Here is a 16,232-nt window from a genome sequence, read left to right as displayed (position 1 = left end):
TATATTGTGTAGTATATATCGTGTAGTATTTATTGTGTAGTATTTATTGTGTAGTATATTTCCACTGATACTAATTACATATTATTTACTGATATGTTAATTATGTTTCTAACATTCTGCTCCAACCAGACATCCTATCAGCCTGTGCTTGAGGCCTCGAGGCCTCTGGTTCTCTGAGTACCTGGCACCTGCTTACAATGCCATAATTCTCATAGTTTAATTAAAAAGTGTCTTTGAAAGGTACAGATAACAGACGAGGGAGGCACCCCGCACCCCGCAGTAAGCCCTTGTTCAATTGTAACTGAATTATGAGTTAAGAAACATTCTTTTAGAAGATATACCAACCAGAAGATTTCTTGCTTCGACCGGTTTTCTTTCAAGGTCCTGACCACCAACAGTGTTGACCAGGAAGGACCATATTTGGAACCTAACTCTCATTGGTGGATTCTCTACATGTGGTCGTATTACAGTGGCGTTAACCCCGAACGCCACAGTTTAAAACCATTGGCCATGACATTATACTCTGCTCTTGCTTGTGGACTGACTGAATGAACGCTGAATATCCTGCTCACTGACGTATGTCTATTCTTCCTTCCTTTTAGCTGCAGCAACTCTGTACTTTGGTTAATACAACTTTGTTAAACTTAGGGCTTCTTCCTGGACAACCACTCCTTTTACATTACTTTTTATGTAATTACATAGCACGTTAATAGTCAAACAAATGGGGGGCGGCTGGGTGGCGCAGCGGACATTGCGCTCGTCACCAGCGCTAGAGACACCGGGTTCGACTCCGGCTGTCGGCACTGCCTCCGGCTTGGGCCAGCCGTCATACTAATTCAATTGGCAGAGTTAGCGGGTGGAAGTCGATGGGTGGTAATCTGGACGTTGTGGACAGCGACTCTTACAGGTCGGTTGGGGGACGCCTGCACAGCAGAGACAGGAAATGGCAAGGGTAGTGTGAGCCTCCCACATGTTACACCTCACCAATGAGAGTCCGCGCTGGCAGGTGCAAAGATGCGACAGGCTGCCTCCTCGTGTACCGGAGGGGACACGTGATGCAAGGCTTCTATCCTTCCTACGACCGGCCAGTGGGGGGCATATGCGAGCAACGTTCAAGACAGGGGAGGGAAGAATTGGCACATTGGAATTGGGATGGGAGGAAAATAGAAAAAGAGGGAGAAAAAGTGGATAAAAAAAAAGATGTACACACACACACACACACACACACACACACACACACACACACACACACACACACACACACACACACACACACACACACACACACACACACACACACACACACACACACACACAGATGAAAGAAGTGTAAAAGAATGTGCATAAACGTTGTTTTGATGTGAACGTGGCCGCGAGGCGTGTATATTTTCCCCAACAAGTTTCACCGAGGCGATGACGTCATCACGTTTGGCTTTTAATGTGATTTGATTGGTCAATCGGTGGAAACGTTCTGGACTGGCCGCCTCCAGGGCGGCAAATTTGAAGACGCTAGAGTGCTTCGCTGTCAGACGGACCCGTGTTAAGGTGTGGGAACCCCTTTATTAAGCTCTAATCTTATTGGCTAATAATTGGTTGTGGACTCCACATGTGATAGGTATGTACATTGATTGATTGATTGATTGATTGATTGATTGATTGATTGATTGATTGATTGATTGATTGATTGATTTAATTGATTGGAAATTGTATTAACCTGTTAAGTTGTAGCCCTATTTTCAGAAATGTTGCCTAAAGGTACATGCCTAAGTAAATGGAAGATTGCTCCACTTCTACAAGGTCAATTTGCATGTTCTTAGTATCTAGGAACATCTAGGGACCTGGGGGTACGTGTATTCCCAGTGTCAGAAATATTGTGTGTGTTACTAGGCTTGAGTAAATTGTAATAAAAATATTAAAAAAAGAATATAAATTATGATTTTATTTTGCATCTGTGCTGGTGAATGTATAAATACCGAGATGCCCCACTATGTTACCTGTTTATTGCACAATGTTGTTTTATTGGATTCTATTATATGTTGTACTACTGTATTGCACATTGTTGCGGACAAGACCACCCGCATTTCATTGTATACTTGTATGCCGTGACAAGTAAAACTCTTGACTTGACTTGACTTGTATGGGGCTGTGTGTCGATGAAATTCCTACGGGCGGACTTTTCTAGGAACCTGGACCGAGGGCTTTACCTGATCGCATTGAATCGTTTTCGGGACCCCCGATTCATTATGCTGTGGTGGGTTATGTCGTGTCCCAAATGGCCATACAATCGACCAGATGGCAATCAAATAATTGGAATATTCATTTTGGAATCTCACCACCACAGGTAAGCGCAATTTAATGTAAATTTCAGCTTGATTGTGCCTTGTTTTCATAGCCATCGCCCTGATCAGCGTATGCTGTTGTACTAACGAATGCCGTTATTATTGACAATCAATTAATCAGAAACGACCCCCCCCCCCCCCTTTCCTGCATTCATGATATACCGATCATATGCATTGCATTTTTTTATTGTAGCGTGTATAGGGAAGAAATGCCAATGGATTAAGTATAATATGCGTTGAGGCCTATTACTAGCCTCCCATGAATTACCATAAACCGCTCTAAAACCAGTGGCGGCTCTGCCACTAGGGGCGCACGGGCGCCGACCCACCTGCTGTTAAATCAGAGAAGAAGAAAATAAAACTTTTTCGTTTTTTGTTTTATAGCCCTATAAATAATATAAACTCATTTTAAGTATGTTTGTATTTCCAATGCACAATATAACGTTATTATCTCAAATAAAAAACACTTGTTTTCCTGAGCAGGAAGTGACATCACGTTTTTTTTAATTTTTTTTAATATTTTCGTATTTCTCGGCCCGGGCTAGACGCGATAGCGCTCTGAGTGCGCGTCACAGTTTGATCGCTGTATCCGTCACAGCCAATCAGTGCATAACGCGTTGTGCATTGAAATATGACTATTATGTTGGAAACCGGGCGCGATTTGAAGCGGTCTAGCCAGTAGCGTCAAGAATTTCTGTAGCCGCATTTCGCGGAGACGCTCTCTGATTGGCCGACGCCAGTATTTTTTTCCGTAGCAGAATTTCACAGAGACGATCTCTGATTGGCCGAATCCAATTTCTAATGTTCCAATTCTAGGTTATTCCTAGGTTGGTCCGTTGGTGGAGATAGTTGTGTTGTTGTGAGAATGATGCAGGCAGCTGTTTGTCTTAGAGCGTGCCGTGACTGCAAGTTCTTTAGACTGTTAAGCTTAGGCACTCTTTCAAAGTTGGTTAAGGTTAGAGTTTGTCTTAGAGCATGGCGATAGAACGCCAGGTAGTTTGCAGTCTGTTCGAGCGGAAATGGACAAAGGAATGTACTTGTGTTGTGCTAACAAGCTAACACTTGGCTAACAAGCTATATGGCGGATGCAGTCTGGAGACAGTGGACAGTGGTCTGGAATACATCAACAGTGGATTATACGCTCTCTCTCTCGCTATACACAGCTGTCTCCGCGAAATGCGGCTACGGAAAAAAGTATTGACTGTGCTTGCTGAGACGATAATTAATAGGCTAGCGATTCAAAACGCGCTGCTGTGTTGTGAACTATAACATTAATTTAGCTGCTGCTGATGCATAATGAATGAATGGTGAGTTGTTTAAAATGACAACATACATGTGTTAATTATTTGATTTGATTGATCCGAGAGACAGAGAGAGATTGCTCCAGAGCATCTCAGAGCATTACATTTTCAACTCGACCTATTAACGTGAACTGCGACCCACAAGGCACCAGCGGCAGCGGCCGCCACTGTCTAAAACCATACTTATATTCACCATGGTATAAAATGGGAATGTATGGATGGAAAAATTATTCCTTTTTCACATCTTGAACGATAGATACTCGATGTCAAATGGGCCATAGTATTGCATCCATAGTCTATCCATCTATATATAGTTATAGCCAGGGGTGCAGTTGTGCACACACGCGGTTACACGGCGTGTTATTAGTAGTCACTCAGGGCAGAAGTGCGCGCAATGATAAGTACCCGGCCGTTGTAGAAAGCTACCCGGCCGGCGGCCGGCACTTCTCACCTAGACTTTGCATAATAATAGGATACCTACGAGAAGGTGGGGGGCTGCTTGATCTCCATTGTTATGCATAATAATCATCTGTTCTGTGCGCAACTGAGGGAACATGTATGCGTGTGCGCGGGAGCGCGCGTGCACGTGGCGTGTAACCAGTTCCCATATTACGACTGCACCACTGGTTATAGCCCTGCAAACAAGGTGAGCGACTCCATTGGTTTAATGCGTGGCAGCACATACTGTAGTCATATCACGTTCCCAGCGTGGCATTCAATGAGTTAAACAGAAGGATTTGTAGATACAGTAATAAATTATAATCCATTTTAATTATAAATTCATATTTTACCTTGAACTTGACCTTGACCTTATTATGGCCAAATCATACATCTATGGATAGGGAAAAGGCTCCTCTTTCCAATGACAGTGTTAAATCTGGATTTAGTCATTTCCTCTAGGTGTTACGATAAAATATATATAATTAGCATTTTTCCGATAAATTCTTGTTTTCGGTAAGTCTTATGTCGGGTGTGCATTTCTTTTAATACAATATATAGATAGAATTAAAGCCCTATTTGTTGCCTGTTGCCACTCATTAGGAGATGTTTTCAACAAACAGGGTTTTTGTAGCTATGAAGAAATACGCAAAAATTTTATCTCACCGATTCCACATATTATTTTTACGCATAGTTATTGTTATGTTTGAAGGCTCACGGTGTTCCATTAAAGATACCAATTGTACACCACAGATACCACAAATTCTTCTATGAAAGAGAGACATCGAGAGGTTTTGTTTCAGATTTTTATCATCAATTACTAACGTCCTCGTATGAAACCCTCCACCTAGACTCAGTCTGGAGGAGGGATATACCAGACCTGGAAAAAGATTTTGATTGGCAAGAAGCCTGGGCAAATGTTCGATTTACATCAAGGAACCCGGACCATCAACAAATCAATCTTAACTATATTCACAGGACATACTTGACTCCTATAAGACTGAACAGAATGGGTCTTAAACAAGACTCCAAATGCTCCTTATGTACAAATGGGGACGAGGGGACATGTACTGGGACTGCCCACCAGTAAAGATATTCTGGAAAGAAGTGACCCAGCAATTATCAAATCTCTTAACTCTGAATATACCTGTACACCCCTCTGTATTACTGCTGAATGATGTTTTTGAGTGTGCAGTACACCCACAGCTAAATAGATTGGTTTTATCGGGTATCACAGTGGCTAAAAAGCTGATAGCATCACGGTGGTTTCAACCGGAAAAAATGTGCCGGAAGGTCTGGATTATTACATATCTCGATGTGATTTATCAAGAAATATCTACAGCAAGAATTTTGGGTCTCAATGAATCCAAAATGACAATGTGGTTAGAAGTGGTGGAGAGAATAAAAGCTAGCATATAATGGTAGTGTCTGGTTAGTAGCGAGGGATAATGGATGGATTATCCAATGGGGGTCCGGGAGGGAGGGGTACGAGCTAGAGCATAATGTGTGTAGGGTATTAGATAGCAGGTATTAGGGGTATATCCTGTATAAGACATTTAACTAATTGGTGATTTCATTGGATGTGCACTGTTAATTAATGCTTGTATATCTTATCGTGTGTTGTCATGTTTGTTTATATGTTTGTTTAAAAAAAGAATAAAAAAATAAAATACAAAAAAAAAAATCATATTTTACCTTGAACTTGATCTTGACCTTATTATGTCCAAATCATACATCTATGGATAGGGAAAAGGCTCCTCTTTCCAATGACAGTGTTAAATCTGGATTTAGTCATTTCCTCTAGGTTTTACGATAAAATAGATATAATTAGCATTTTTCCGATAAATTCTTGTTTTCGGTAAGTCTTATGTCGGTGTGCATTTCTTTTAATACAATATATAGATAGAATTAAAGCCCTATTTGTTGCCTGTTGATTGGCGTTCTCGAGTTACATGCCGATATGTGAGGCGTGCGCCAAAGTACACATTACCACCCCCGACTCCCGGGGCTCTAGCTCTGTCAATCATTTGGCGATCTCGAAGAAATGTTGGACAGTGTTGTAGCCAATGAGTGTGGCTTTCCAATGATACCCCATGATATTATAATTGGGGATCTAATACGGTCTCTATTGATCGATTTATGATAAAGAAAAGCAGGGTCCCCCAATTGGGGGACCTTACAGCTTAACAGATTGCAGAATGGGTACAATATAGTACGGCTCAATACACACAATTGTTAAGGGGATGCAGACCAGAGAAATACATTTGTCTTGTTTACATCAGGGTCCCCCATTTTCAATTCATCATAACATTTATGACATACAAGATATACAAATACATATACAAAAGGACATATCTAACATATCTCAAGGAAGATAATATCCTTGATGTATCTGAGGATGTTTCACTAGCTAAACTGCTCCAACTGCTCCAGTAGAGCTACTCAGTGGCCAAGAGTGTCCGATTGCTGTTGTACTGGGCAGCTCCCAGGTGTAAATGTAATTGTAAATGTGTGAATGTGAAGCAGGGCGTTGCTGAAAAAGAGCATCATGCTCAGAGAACCTACCCTGGGTAAATACAGGATTTAAAAAATTATAATAAAAAAGAAGGCACATTACAGCTGCCTGCCTCTGACCAGAAGAACAATGCTCTGTGCAACACTGTGGACTCAGATAAAATAAACCTAAATGACATCACGTCATCTTTATGAAAGACCACCCATTATACTGTTTTTCTGCTCACATGCACCATGCGCTAAACATATGCCCGCCTACCTCCGGTCAATGGTCTCTAACTACACACCCTCAAGACCCCTACGCGCTGCATCTTCTGGCCACCTCAGACCTACTCCTATCCAAGCTCCGGGAGGGTCATCAAAGAGAAGTCGCCTATTCTCGGTCCTTGCCCCACAATGGTGGAATTAACTACCCACCCCAGAAACCCGTCCAATCTTTCGCCGTCGACTAAAGATGATTATCTGAAATAATAAAAAAAAAAAATAATAATTATAATAATAATAATCTAACCCTAACTAACCTTACTGTCATGCACTTGTCCTAATAAACTAACCTACACTGTAACACGCAACACTTTGATGAACATTGTTACTCAGCTGATAGAGTTGTACCCTTCCTGATGACTTGTCGTACAGAACTTGTAAGTCGCATTGGATAAAAGCGGCCGCTAAATGACTAAATGTAAATGTAAATGATATGACAGAAATATGCTAGAAATCAAATGGGATAGGATAGGTGGGAATGGCACGGACGTGTCACAGTGTGCACATTCCCATTATATGGGCCTCTTCAGTGGAGTGGAGAGTTCTTGTGGTGGAGAGATGGATTTATAAAGCGAGCGGAGGAGATGAAATATTCATCCGTCTGCGTCTCTAAAGCTTTCTGACAGTTAAGTATCAATTTAGGGCCCTTAGGTGCTGGATGTAGCCTGTGTTTCATAGCCATGACGAGCTAACCACAGTCTGCATAGAGAGAGAAAAAAAGAGGGAGCATAGGAATGAAGGGAAAGCCACCAAATGAACATATTTTCTATAAAGGGGACATGCATTGCTATTCCTTTCACTATTTGGGCAACTTTACACAATTCCTGTGAGTCTATGGAACACATCTGTAAAGTTGTTTTAAAAAAAAAAATCATAGTTTTGTATTTCTAATCAAGTAGCATACTCTAAAACAGCATTTTCCACTTCAAGATTTCAAGCTGTTTTGGGCTGGGCTGCGCCCATAAGCGCTTTGAGTGACAGTCACCCACAGTCTGCACTGGCAGACCGAGAGAGATATAGAGATAGAGGAGGGGGATACTAATTAATTTCACAGCGGGGGGGCATAATCCCACGGGGTAATGCATTGGTAACATGTTTCAAATGACAATATATACCCCTGTGAATATTATTGCACAGATCGGAATACGGGCGCGCGTGGGAGCGTGCACAACGATATTTTGACAGTGATATGCGAGTGGAGAAGCTCCATCCCTGCGCCCACACACATTTACACACACACTCCCGCTCGCGGGGCTGGAGGTTGTGTGTAAATGCTTGTGTCCCTCTCTCTCTCTCTCTCTCTCTCTCTCTCTCTCTCTCTCTCTCTCTCTCTCTCTCTCTCTCTCTCTCTCTCTCTCTCTCTCTCTCTCTCTCTCTCGATCTCTCTCTCTATCTCTCTCTCCCTCTCTCTTGCTCGTTCTCTGCTATCTCTGTCGGCACCCGTGCACGTCAACCCGTTTGAGGAAGTAATTCCACTCGCTCTGTCCTTACTCACGTCTGCAAAACAGTCAAATCAGAATGGCTTAGTTGAATGAGGGAGGATCTCGTGAACTCAAGACTAGACTGATGAGTCAAAATGAGAATTAGAGACACAGGTATAAGCCTCATCTGCCCACTCAGCCATCTGCAGGGCCGACTCGTCCCTCTGCGTCGGGGTGCCACTCTACCATATCTGGGCAGAGGACCGAGGCAAGCTGCATCTCAAAGCACGGCACACCGGTCCTCAGCCCCCCCACCAGGCCGTCTACCTGTGTAAAAGGTAGATAAGCCTCGGTTAAGCCCTTAACACTAGACACCATCTGTCCCTCAGCGACATAAGGGTTAATCGGGGGAAACCCTGGGCACAGCCTCGGGTTCCCCCCGACACACAGGAGTGGAGCCCCATTAGCAGCAGCCAGCAGCGGCGAGTGCCATGATACTGGGAAAAACACGTAATAGCATTGCTTGTTGTCTGCGTTCACCCGAGTACAAAGCCCCCTGCGCTGCACACGTGCCGCCCGGTTGTCTCACGGGACAATGGGCAACAGTGACAGCACCAACGCCGGATGTTGCCGTTACCGGCCCTACCTGACCACGGTTCGGTTCGACTACCGTATGCCGTGTGACGTTCTCCAGTCCTCTGCCAAGCTAGTGACGGGTATCTGAAGAAAGTCCAGCGTCGGGCCGATATCCAATCCGGACGCACTGGGGAAATCCTGGCGGCAGTCCGATGTTCTTTAACTTCTCTTTTCTCTTCATAACGTTCCACTGATTGACGGTGCATGTAGCAAAAATCACGCGTGAAAAATCGAGGAAGGGCATGGAAGTGGCCACACCCTGTGTTTTAAGGAAACACAGGAGCGAATGCAAGGTGCATGGACATTATCAGCGCATGCGCAATAAGCGCTCGAAAGATGAGTATAGGCTGGAGTGGGACGCTCAGACAGTGATGAAACATAACCTGTGTGACTCCATATGAACTATAACCTGTGTGACTCCATATGAACTATAACCTGTGTGACTCCACACCAACTAACCTGTGTGACTCCATATGAACTATAACCTGTGACTCCACACCAAATATAACCTGTGTGACTCCATATGAACTATAACCTGTGACTCCATATTAACTATAACCCGTGTGACTCCACACCAGCTTTAATCTGTGTGACTCCACACAAAAATGGTATGTTACATGTGTGATTCAGTGTGGAGTCATGTGTGATTTGGTGTGGAGTCACACAGGTTAAAACGCAGTTGCAATCCTTCCGCTCCTCTTTATTTATTTATTTCGCACCATTTCAGCAAAACAGTAAAAAAACAGTAAACAAATTGACCATGACAGAAAGTGTATAAAGGTGCTGAGTAGAGGCAAGAGACCCAGATGGGCCTATACGGGGCCTCAACTCATTAAATCATTGGATAAAAAAAAAAAAACACAAAAACAAAAGTAAAGTGAAATAAGTTCATACAATTGTTTTCATAATATTAATATAATAATAGATAATAATGATAACAATAATAATCAAAGTAATAATAATAATAATAACAAAAACATGAATAATTAGTCTAAACAAATTAACATGAAACTGTAAAACAAAGTGACATTAATGGTTTTATGAGACCATGGTCCTCAGTTATTCCCAATGGTGCTGGTGATATGCAGTCTCTCTATAGATGGATGCCAGTGCAAATCTCTTGGTTGTCGTAAAGTGCAGTACTCTTAAATTAAACAGGAAACTCTTGAACGTACACTAGTTACTATCATAAAACTTCCAACATGGTCTAAAACCCTGTATTAATTTGCTTAACTTTTCCCTGTACCCCATTAAATGACAGGGTATCTCCCTTAATGAGCCAAGTGTCATCATGGGAGAAAGCCATTGGTGACAGGGAGGCTAGATGAGAGAACAAGCAGAAGGAATATATTAGATATAATATAGCAGCACACGCTAACTTCAGTCGTTTCAGCCCGGTTGAAAGAAGACAAGTGTTATTGACTACGACAGCAGTGAGTTTGAGATGGAAATCACTTAAAAGGCAGGAAAGCCGAGGAGATGGGTGCCAGGATGAACAAGATCACAGTCAGAAGACGTTCCACTGTTAAACATCTTGGCCCAAAGAGGAAGTAAACTAACCATTGCTACTTATACTCCCATAACATATTTAATTCATTATATTATAGTATTGTTCCACCCATATTCTTTTGCCCCTTTCTTGAGGGTTTAAATAAGTTCAATCATTTAATTTCACAATGTATGTGTCTTGTTTATTCACTGTGTCCATGGAAACGATGAATGTACCCATAAATGTATGGTTTCCTTGTGCAGAAGAGGTGATGATAACCCATAATATGTTTTTGTTATTTGTAATACTCTGGATACACCCAATTCGAAGTTATAACCACATTTTATTTCAAACTAATTTGGTTTGGTAGAGTTATAAGGTACTTATAACTGAGCTGAGCTGAGCTGTTTTTGCAGGCTGTGACATACAGGCGTATAGAGACAGCATGTAGGAGTGTGGAAAGAGATCTAACATATTTGCCCGCTCCTGCTTTCTCTGCCACTCTGAAGTCAAGTCTGTGCGTCACACCCATCTCCCCTTACCCCATCTCTCACCTCATTCCTGCCTCTCACCTCACCCACGCATTGGCCTAAATAGCAAGCAAGTGCCACAGTATCACCAATATCAGTCATCATCGTCCTCATCATCCTCATCACCATCCTTATCCTCATCATCCTCCTCATTAGCCTCCTTCTCCTTGCTTCCTGATATTGTTCAAGAGTGATTCTGCTTCATCGAGTAGTTGTAAAACTAGGCACCCTTTCATATTTTTTTTTCTTTTTCCTGTGCCTCCTTCTTTTTTTCCCCAGAGAACATGTCGCCGCAGCTTGACAGAGGTAATTTGCCACCGAATATCCCTCAGCGAACAAACGGAAAAGAAAAGTGGTTCCCCCAGAATTCTGTGTTCCTCCTCTGTGGAGCATGGAGTGAGGTGTCACTGTGCCTGTGTCACACTGCTGCTCAGCATTACAGGTTGGGAACTGTGAAGATATTATAAAACATCATATGTGTCATGTCCCCTGTGTCCTAGTGGCGTTGTCTCTGTGTGGGTGTGGGTATGTGGGAAGTTGTTACAGAATTGGAACCTGGTGTGGAGGTAGTGAGTCCCAGAGGTTTCCACAGCTACTGGCGATCGGCAATCAACTGGCTACTAGTACCCAGCCCATACTACAAGACGTGCCAGATTGTATTCTCAGCTAACCCAGTCAGTCATCATTCTTTGCTTGTAGCCTGTTTATTCCTGTACCTGTCCTGCCATGTCTAACCCAGGCTCTCCTCCCTTGTGTCTAGTCCACTAACTGGCTCCCCTCCAAGCGTTGATCCTATATCCCGTGTATGACCCTCGCTCGTTGGACTACCCTTCTCCTGGATCTTCCTGTGAACTGTCTGTGTTGCCCGCCTCGTCTACAAACCTCCACCTGTCGGACTACGCTTCTCCTGGATCATCCCATGCACCGTCTGAGAACCTGGCCTCATCTTTGACCTCACGCTTGTCCAACTACTATACCTTTTTGAACCCTCTGAGGTTGCCAAACCCATAGGCGAGTTTACAATAATAATGCGGCACGGTCTAGGCCGCCTCATCTCGGTGGAGAGGATTCTTCAGAAATGCTGAAAACGTTGCGCGATTCATAAATAGGTCACACATTTTATATTCGCAATTTCAAGTGCTAAGCTAGCAAACTGCATGCTGCCATTAATAAGCATCGGACGGCCCGACGGCGGGCTGTCACACACTTGCACGCACGTTGCTCGTCTGTCGGCTCCGGGCTGCATTTTCGCCAATCAACCAATACATTGTTGGAAGGTTGAATTTGCCGCCTTTTGATCCTCACGAACACTCAACCTATTGCGTGATTCCATTCTCGAGTTACAAGACTAAACATCCGACGAGCGTCATTTGACAAGCCGTTCTGACGAGTGACCATGTCCGGTTGTGAGCGGTGCTGAACTGACCAGTCACCGCTGATGGCGAAAATGATTGACCACCATTGTAGCCAAAGAGTGTCTGATCCGAAAGCGATCCCAGACAGGCGCTGACAGTGGGGGAAGATGACACAAGAAGACGAAGAAGCCCATTGTTTTGACAAGATCCTCAGAATGAATGGGAGCGGATGGCCATTTTGGATAATCTTGCCACATTTTTACTGGTACACACCTTTGTAAAACATACATTTTATGGAACTTAAAAACAGGCATCTGGCAACCATTAAAAATAAATGTTTGCATATGCAATCGTCAAAAACAAAACAAAAAATAGCCGCATTTTTGTCCAATGCTTAAGAGGTTAAAAGATAATCAACTAGTTTGTGGAAAGAGACATGTCAAGAAGTTGGCCCATTATTGGCCAATACAAATAAAACAGTGAGCGTGATGCAGTAGCTCCCGTTCCCGAAGCAAACTAAGAATTAGTTTGAAAGAAAGGTGCTTCGTCCATCATATGGACTGGTTTGGGTTTTAAAAGTCGGACATTGAGCTGAAAACTATTATCTGCAAGAAATGTTGAGCGAGAGTTGTTGCTGAAAGGTTTTTAGCTTTGCTTGAACTTGAGGACTGCATACCTTTTTTTGCAAAGCATAGCTTTATACTTTATACTTATTATAGCACATGCATTAGCCTGGTCTTCAGATAACATTCTGACGTTACTAATGCAAAAAAGGAGTGCTAATGAAATAGAGTAACAGAGGTTTGAACTTGAGTTGAACTTGAACTTGTGTACTCACATTTTTCTTTAGTGTTGCAAGATTCCATATTCCATTATTCCAGCATAGAGGTGTGAGCTGGAAATCACTGCCTTCCATAGCCTGACGTCTTATGTAGTACAGGTCCAAATTGTATAAAGATCTGTTCAGAAATAAGTCTATGAGAGAGGTTTTAGTAAACCAACGCCAAAAAAAGAGTGCCAAAATCCATTTCTGCCATCCACCTCTGTGCGTTGTGAAGTCTGAGTCACTTCTCATTTTCACTCATCAACTTTCACCTACTTCCTATATTTGCGAATGAGGTTTACAACGTTTGACTCGCATTTTCTACTAAAATAGATGTGTGCAAACCTGAACAATTATTTAGGAGCACATGTGCGAGTAAAGGTTATATTTTAAAAACTGACATGTCAACTAAGCTGGTCCCAAAACAGTTAAACTAATACTGGAGCTGCTCATAGCAGAATAATTATCTGAGAGAAGTACATTTTTGCGAGATAGTTATGATACAGTACACTCTAGCGCAAACAGTGAGGAATCGGAGGGGCTGCTGAGTCCGATACCCTTTCTCTCTCTCTTTCTCTCCCTCTGTCTCTCTCTCACTGTACGTTCAAGTAGCCAAATGTTACACTATAAAAACAAACAGGATAGTTAATAGATGATAATAAATATTTCACTTCATTAGCGGAAATATTTTAAAATCATTGGGTCTCATTCCCGAAAAATGTCAAATAGTTATTCTGGAAGACTTATCTTGGAACCACTGAGACAGAATCAATGACAAGTTCACTCTTGTCATCCTGAACGTGCTGGTAATATGTCTTAAGTGGCTCAAACGGTCACCCAAATTATATGATCTATCTGCTTGGAGAATGGCATTCTGTCTTAAACTCGAAACACCCGTTCCCGTTCAGGTCATTTGCATACAAAACAACGCCTCCAGAGCTCCTTATAAGGCAACTAGTGACGCAGCTGTGTGAAAATGGAATGGCGGAAGTGCTTTGCGAGTCTTGTGAGCCATCAAAACTAGATTAGATTCATGTATTGGCATCATATACAGCTCGTGGTACACCTGCCGCAGCGCGCGCACACACACACGCGGGCGCAGTACTGTAATGAATGAACGCAGTATGGCTTATTATTCCATAATTAAGCCTATACTGTTCATTCGTACGGCGCACACAAGACTTGTTATGGAATATTAATGCAGTCTATTTCCACCGATTAGCTTTAGTTCTTATTTATTTATCCACTGTCATTTCAGTGTTGGTGTATAGGCTATATAGTGTATTTCAATATAAGTTTAAATGATTAATGATATATTCGAAGGAATCCAGGTTTATAGCTATATCAACCCACTCCAATGTACAGTAAATTACCAAGTATGGTTTTGTCAATATTCCAATGTACAGTTTTGCTTGTACAGTGTAAGTCTATCCCCCACCCACCACTCCTACCCAACCTCCTCCAACACTTTCTACGTCAAATGTACTCTCTTTTCTGGATTATTTTTGTATCACAAACAGTACTGTATTTGCAAATCTGGTATGTCATAAATGTATAGATGTAGCAGTACTGTCTATCTGTGTCGTGTGTGTCATATATGTTATGATGAATTGAAAATGGGGGACCCTGATGTAAACAAGACGAAAGTCTTTCTCTGGTCTGCATCCCCTTAACAATTGTATGTAATTGAGCTGTACTGTACTGTACCCATTCTGCAATATGTTAATAACGTTTTCAATCAATCAATCAATCAAACAAAGGTATGTCCCATTGTATACCAATCAATGGGATACATTGCATGTTGACCTGCATTCTTTCAAATGTATATAATTAATCATTAAAACAGATGTGTAACAAATAAGAAATACGAATTCCACTGAAGGCATTAAATAATTATTATTTTCAATCATTTCACAATAATTGCATAATTGTGTTTGAATATCTGAGTAATTAAAGTAATTATACATTTGTCGAAAATAGCTGGTTCAGATATGGTTAAGCAGCTGCCCTGTGATCAGATGAATCCATATCATTTATTTTTCCGACATCAAATGCGTAATTTCTTATCGTACAAATATTGTCATATTTATTTTAATTATGATTAAGTAATTAATTCCAAGGAGGCCTGTAGCGTTGACATGAAGGAATCATTATGATAACACAGTCTGTCAAGTTAATAAAATTAGTGCTGCTCCTCAGCACTCTTAAATCTGCTCTCAGCCACGAACAAATCTGATCTCAGGAACATTTTGGGACTCCCGCTCCCAGCCCTAATATGTCTTAAATGGGCCGAAATCTGGCTACAACGACATTTTTTGTCGTAAATTCTTTCGGGAATGAGACCCAATGGGTCCCAATGGGTCTCATTCCTGAACGAATTTACGACAACATTTTTGGTCGAACGAACGAATTTACGACCAAAAATGTCTTCTTACCCAGATTTCGGCCCATTTAAGACATATTAGGGCTGGGAGCGGGAGACCCCAAATTTTCCTGAGATCAGATTTGATCGTGGCTGAGAGCAGATTTAAGAGTGCTGAGGAGCAGTCTTATGATTGATTGAGTAATTGAACATTTTATTAACTTGACAGACTGTGTTCTCATAGTGATTCCTTTATGTCAACGCTACAGGCCTCCTTAATTAATTACTTAATCATAATTAAAATAAATATGACAATATTTGTACGATAAGAAATTACTCATTTGATGTCGGAAAAATAAATAATATGGATTCATCTGATCACAGGGCAGCTGCTTAACCATATCTGAAACAGCTATTTTGGACAAATGTATAATTACTTTAATTACTCAGATATTCAAACACAATTATGCAATTATTGTGAAATGATTGAAAATAATAATTATTTAATGCCAGAATTCTGTGGAATTTGTATTTCTTATTTGTTACACATCTGTTTTAATGATTAATTATATACATTTGAAAGAATGCAGGTCAACATGCAATGTATCCCATTGATTGGTATACAATGGGACAGACCTTTGTTTGATTGATTGATTGAAAACTTTATTAACAGATTGCATAATGGGTACAGTACAGTACAGCTCAATTACATAAGGGGATGCAGACCAGAGAAAGACTTCCGTCTTGTTTACATCAGGGT

Source organism: Notolepis coatsorum (assembly GCF_963971535.1).
Source record: "Notolepis coatsorum genome assembly, chromosome: 7".
Taxonomy (NCBI): Eukaryota; Metazoa; Chordata; class Actinopteri; order Aulopiformes; family Paralepididae; genus Notolepis; species Notolepis coatsorum.
This window is presented reverse-complemented; position numbering follows the sequence as displayed.